General features: G+C 29.8%; 1 long non-coding RNA gene across 2 annotated transcripts; it reads left to right on the plus strand.

The window, feature by feature from the left end:
- The first annotated feature begins 2235 nt into the window (after nucleotides 1–2235).
- Nucleotides 2236–6469, plus strand: LOC146872426 (uncharacterized). Of its 2 annotated transcripts, none has more exons than XR_014983210.1 (4): nucleotides 2236–2423; nucleotides 4966–5279; nucleotides 5561–5860; nucleotides 5966–6469. It is a non-coding gene; the product is annotated as an uncharacterized LOC146872426 (long non-coding RNA). The 2 variants fall into 2 exon arrangements; XR_014983209.1 differs by lacking the exon at nucleotides 2236–2423 and adding an exon at nucleotides 4340–4804.
- The last annotated feature ends 380 nt before the right edge of the window (nucleotides 6470–6849 follow it).

Below are 6849 nucleotides of genomic sequence, written 5' to 3' on the forward strand. Positions count from 1 at the left end.
TTCGATTAGAATTTCCTGCATACACATAATTTATAGTTGCCTCGTCTTTAAACTTCATTTTTCTATAATATACGTACAATAAATTTTTCAATATTCACTTGTTTTTTTTATTATTTGTTTTCTTCAAAAAATGTACAATCTGTCTTATCTATCAGAACCGATCACTTTTGATAATTTTTTTGGTTTCTTATAACAATTAACAGATGTATAATACAACAAATAGCATAAAAATAGGCTTCGTTGGTTATTTTATCATAAAATTTGTTTTTCTTGTTTGTGTACACGTGCATACAATATTTTTTTACGTGAAAAATTAAGCAATAAATAATACACTATAGTAAAAGAAAACTTTCTTTTTTCGTTCACCTTTCCGCCAGGAAAGAATCTCTTTCTTCTCTTTCTCGATGTTATTTTCGAGTTCTCTCTCTCTCTCTCTTTCTCTCTCTGTCGACGTCTCTCTTACTGTTTCCCTCTCTATCTGTCTACCATTCTCTCATTCTTTCTCTCTCACTCTTTCTCTCCCACTCTCTCTCTCTCTTGCTCTTTCTCTCTTTCTCTCTCTCTCTCTCTTGCTCTCTCTCTCTCGTAGCATATATTGTGCTCACAAGGAAGCGGCTTTTCGACAATTACCGAAGCAAAACAATGGTTAAAGAAACACGAGAGAATAGGATACGTTATATTCGTTAGGGTCGACAAACAGAACAAGAAAAAGGTAGAAAAAAAAAGAAAAAACAGAGGATAGATATCCCCCATGATTTTTTCTAATATTTGCCGGAGTTTCGTCCCGCAATGTAAACCAGAAAGGTTTTTTTATGTTATATCGGTGCCATGATGACAACGTTCAAAAAAAAAAAAGAAAGAAAAAGTAAAAAAAAAAAATGAAAAAAAAAAAGAAATAAAAAGTTCAATAGTAGATGCGAAACTGGTCTCCCGTTATGAGAAAATAAAAAATTACGACTGGAAGATTACCAAGTCGCTTCTCTAAAGCAACGAGTTTTCCTGACTCGATAGAAAACAAAAAATTGTTCTTGGACTAGATTCATGTTTGGAGGAAAAAATTTCCGTGCACCTAAAATTTGTTCTCTTTTGCGATAAGATTACGATATGATTTCTCTCTTTTTCTCTCTATTTCTTTTTTTGTTTGTTTGCTCGTTTATTTGTAGGTTTTTTCTTGATATTTTTCATTTATATTTTTTTTTAATATAATTTCCGACACCCGAATATCTGAACAGAAATTTATTAGCAATCGCACTTAGCTGATTAATTTTTTTGCTCAAACGATTGAAAAAAAAAAGAAAATATATAAAAATTAATAAGATTATTGATAATGAATCATATTGGCGATCATTATCGAAGATCTCTAAGTATAAATCTTCTTCCTATTTCTTTTTTCTCATTTTTTCTTTTTCTTTTTAAATTATTAATTATCATAAAACTAACAAGTTATTTACGGAATAAATTAAGTTAATAACCACTTATCGAAGATTTAGGAAACTTGAGACAATTTACTAAACATTATAAAGAAAATAAGCGATAGAGAGTAAATTATATACGATCATAGGTACAATTATAAGACGTCTCATTTTCGGAATTACAAAAACGTAGTTTCGCTGTTTATACTAAGATGTCACTACAAATTCAGATACTACACAAAGAAAGAGAGGCCTATACAGGCAACGCCACGTCCTATTCAATCATAACATTCCTTGTCCTCAATAATAGCACAATGTCGAGTATGTAAGAAAAAAAAAGAAGAAAAAAAAAGAAGAAAAAAAAAGAAACGAAAAAGTGTAGTATGCGAACTCGCGGGTTATGCCTCCACAAACATTGTTCAAGCTTTCATAACTCTAGATATTGATTTATTTGCTACTAGAATCAATATTAAATGTAGAATATTTTATTCTTGATTTAAAGATCCAAAAGGCTCCTATGTGGATACTTTTACATTAAGTTGGAATAATAAATTTTTTTATGCGTTCCCTTCTTTTACTTTAATACTGCGAGTTTTGCAGAAGATTATTGCAGAAAAGTCAGAGGGTATCACTATTATCCCATTCTGGAAGACTCAACTTTGGTTCCGTATCTTTGAGTCCTTGTTGATAGAGGAACCTATCATATTGAAGCCTAATAAAGAGTTACTCGCAGAACACAATAATATCCATTGTTTTAGAAATTGTCCTAGCTTGCCGGGAGAATATCAGGACAACCTCCAGAAGGAAGAATCTTTTACTTTAAACTTCTGAAATAATATTATCATCCTTATCAGAGGGCACCTTAAACCAATACTTCAAACCAATAAACTCATGCTGGAGATTTTGCATAAAAAAAAAATCAGACTCATATGAAATCCCAGAATCTGGATTATTAGAATTTCTATTACTGAGGTTTGGGACAGGATCTTCCTACGGAACCTTAAATTCAATGCAAATAGCTATATCTTTGATATCTAAGTTTATCGTTTAACGTATTAATCAATAGATTTTCTTCTGAAAAAGCATTCTCCCTCTCTCTCACTCCTTCTCCCTCTTTCCCTCTCACCCTCCCCCCTCTCGCTCTTACTCTCTTACGCATATTATCACATATCTAGCTAGTACCCATCTTTCACAAAGGTAAATACATCCAAGTAACAGAAACTATGAGAGAAGGTGGAGAAGGAGATGGTGGTACAGATGTAGGTGAAGGAGGAAGAGGTGGTGAAAATGTATGTGGAGTAGGAGGAGGAAAGTGGAAAAGAGAAGGAGAGAGAGAAATAGAGAGAAAAGTATAATTCGAATACCAACTCAGATGACATATTCGATCCAGCCTCGCATCCGTATATTTTGCAAAACCAGGTAGACGACACGTTCAAAATTTCTCGAAACGAATCTTAGGACGAATACGTGTGACCAAATTTGGAATTAAAAATCTGATATCTTTGGTAATGAAAGAAAAAGACAGTACTAATTTAGATATCGAATTTTTGAATCTGCTTTAGAATCACTTTTTCCAGTACCGGGAGAGCTTGATCTACGAACAATTAGCATGTCAGAAACTAGCAAAATTAATGATGTGCCATGGGCATACATACAACAGAGTCTAGGAGAAATATTATATATAAGAATTTGGTAAAGACTCCCGTAAGGATTTAATACATGAAAATCACTCGTAAGGAGGTCACAAGGGGATAACAAGAACTACAATAGAATGAGACAGAAATACTTGTGGAGATGTATAAAACATCAGTTTCATGTTTTCATGCAAAATCGCTTAGACTGCCAATTGAAGGAATTCGTTAGGGTCAATATTTGATAAAGTTGGGTTAGATGTAATGCGTCCTCTTTCTCAGACTTAGAAAGGAAATAAATACAGCATTACCTATCATAAACACTACTTTTATTGACATAGCAAATGATAGCAAATTGAATATGTAAATTGGAAACACCACGCTCCATCTTATCGGATCAGGCCGCTAACTATTGAAATTCTTTGATAAAAGCGATAGCACGCAAATTCAAAATCAGATAGTATAGAAAATGGCGTTCTTTCCTGAATCTAATGGGTCTATCGAGTTGTCGCATCAAGTATTAGTAGAATATCTGAAACAATTTACTATCAGGGAAAAGGATTGGGGCGAATGGCTAGATACTGCGATGCTCTTGTACAGCACATGAGAGAACACGCTTTACATCCAATGAACTTATATTCGGTAGAGTGATTTGGATGCCGGCATCTGATCCGCCATTAGACGATGACATGATTAAACATAATTGGAAAATATTCCAAGTATGTTTAATCTTAATTATTAGCTAATAAGCTAAGATAATTAATAGGATAAATCGAACTCAAGAGATAACACGACAAAATGTTTTAATGGCAAAAAAATATCGAAAAAATATTATGACAGAAAAATAAATCTTAAAATATTAAAGGAAAAAGGTGACTCAACACTGATCATCTCAACCCCCAGAAACTCGACTAAATGACAATTCATTGGCTTACGTTGGCTTGACCTCATTACCACCCCTGTCCTGCAGGGCCAATGTACTTGAATGATGGTATCTATTTGCCGTGTAAGAGAAAGAGAAAGACAAACAGAAAGAAAAAGAGAATGAAAGAGTTTGAGTGGGTAGAATATGAGGGAATGGTTGAATGAAAATATTCTTAATTACCAGGCGAGTAATATAGGCGAGAAAAAGAGATGTAAAAATTTAGGAAGCTTTATTTGCTGCATTCTTCGATCTTCCTTTTATACTGTATGCAAAAAAAAACTAATTCGATTCATTATTTTTTTATTATTATTAATTTATTCGTGTACCGTGATGAATATTATATTTTATAAATATTATATATTATAAAACTATTATATATAAGCATGTTTTTTATAGAAAATAGAGCAAAAGAAACAAAAATAGGAATTATATATTTCTTTAAAAAAGAAAAAAGATTATTTTGATGGTGGATTGGTGTAATTACGCCTGAATTTTCCAACGCCATCTAACAATCTGTCCTGGAAATAGAAAACTGATAGAGAAATAATAGTGCTGTTCTTATTAGACGTATAAGGTTAAGTTATCTTAATTTTATAATCAATCTTCGTTTAAAAAATAGATTGATAGATACGTTTGATCCTATGGCTTGTTATAGTGATATACTTTCGTTATGTGTAACAATTATGTTAAGTTAATACCAATATGCAAGAAAATCATTTGCATAATCATATTTTCAATATATATAGATATATCATAAAATAATATTTTACTATAATGTCTTTATTACGAATTATTCGATATAACGAATTATTCGTTACTTTTCCGTTAACTGCAAGGTAATTATTCTTCTTTAAATCATTATAAGCTTTTAGCAAAAGAAATTGTACTTGATGTTACTATTTTTTTCCTTTTTTTTACAAGTCATCTTTGTATATTATTGCTAATATTGAACATTATTAAGGATAATAAATATTAAAATCTTAAAACTTTTTTTCAGAGAATTCCTTCTGAGTAATTCGTCCAAAGGAAAGAGCAATGTCGTCGTTCAATTCAAGAGAGACTTCTACGCTACAGTTAGTTCATCTATTAAACAAGAGTACAAAAAACAAAAGATTTTATCAAACATTTATAAAATTGGTTGAAGAACATAAGCAACAGGTACAATTAAACATTCAAAATAAACAAATGTCATGCAAAGCAAATAAACAAAATAATGTTTTAATAAGAGATATTGACCAGCAACATTTTTCATGGAAAGACATTTTGAAATATCTATATTCACATATTTGATATTTATTGATTTTTTTGTCAGTAAGTATGAAAATATTGATAAAAACTAACACAATACAATTTTCTTCCTTCAACTGTTTATAAAAATGATGTAACAAAAAATACTCTGATCAAATTAAATTATAGATAGATATAAAATTTATTTATCGATCAAAAGAGATTAAATTTATTAGGTAACATAAATTTAATTAGTTGTGCGAGGACTCTGTATTGTGATACTAGATCCGATACTTTCTACCGCCTTTATGTAAATTCATCACTGTATATTGTATCACTATATTCAATATATTTTTTATTTGTAGCCAATAATGGTCGGAGGAAAGACAAGAAAGAACTGTCGGGGAATATAGAATTTGAAAATTTGAAATTTAACTACCCAAGTTGATCGAATCACGTTATTTTTAAGAATTTTAATTTGGATATTTTTTCTTTATGATGTCGACGAGGATAGCATATCTATTGATAAATGGGTCATTAGATTTCTCCATTCTAGCTATATTAGAGGTATTGTATTAGCGCATATAAATTAAGAACCTGTACTTTTTGCGACTAGTACAATGAGGCATATTTATCATGGAAAATAAGATGCGGCGGACGAGAAGGTAAATAATGATATATGAAAAAAAAAAATAAATAATATATGAATACAAATTTAAATATTTTTTCAAAGTATTTCATTATATATTGTACATCATTTAATGTTACAGATCATGAAAGGGGCAAAAGAAGCTAATGCTCATGAATTCATTACAAAATTTCCAAGTAGTTATGAAACTTAAAGTGACGAGAGAGACGCAATATTATTTGGTGGAATAAAGCAACCATCGATTTTACTATTAGTCGAAGCAACGATATGTAAAAAGACTAAATATAATTAGTCACATATCTTATTGTGTATTCTGTATGAATTTTATCTTTTTTAAATTTAATACATTGGATTTTGAAAGCAAAAAAATGGTTCACAGTGCGTTAGAAAATGTAACTAGAAATAGGTTAGTTATTGTTCATAGACTATTGTTCATACTATTAAACCTGCTTATGTTACTATTGTATTACAATATGTTATTCTAGAGATAGGTTGAAAAATGAATCGGTGTTCTTTCACTATCTGCGCATAGCTACTTTATTTTGCAATATTTTGTTCTTTCTTTTTCCTTTTTTTTTCCTTCTTTACAATCTACAATTAAAAATGAACTAAAAGACATTGACAATTGACAATTAATGTTTTTTTTCTACTAAAAATAATAACAATAATAATACAATGTAATAATAATAATGATAATAATAATAGTAATAATAATAATAATAATAATAATAATAATAATAATAATAATAATAATAATAATAATAAAAATGTGCATAAACATTATTTATATACATAAAAATATTATTTAATCAATTTTATATTATAATATTAAAGCCAATTAGCTTCGACTTATCCTGAGTAAGAAACAATATGGAAACAAATGCATAACGATCATTAGATAGTAAGACAAGAAGAAACTATAACGAACAAAAACAAAAGAAATGTTTTTCACTTTTCATTAGGTATTGTTTCATTATTTGCATTCCGTTGTTCGCCACTGCGACA

The sequence above is a fragment of the Vespa mandarinia genome, chromosome 18, assembly GCF_050613455.1.
Source record: "Vespa mandarinia isolate Hongniang chromosome 18, ASM5061345v1, whole genome shotgun sequence".
NCBI classification, from domain to species: Eukaryota; Metazoa; Arthropoda; class Insecta; order Hymenoptera; family Vespidae; genus Vespa; species Vespa mandarinia.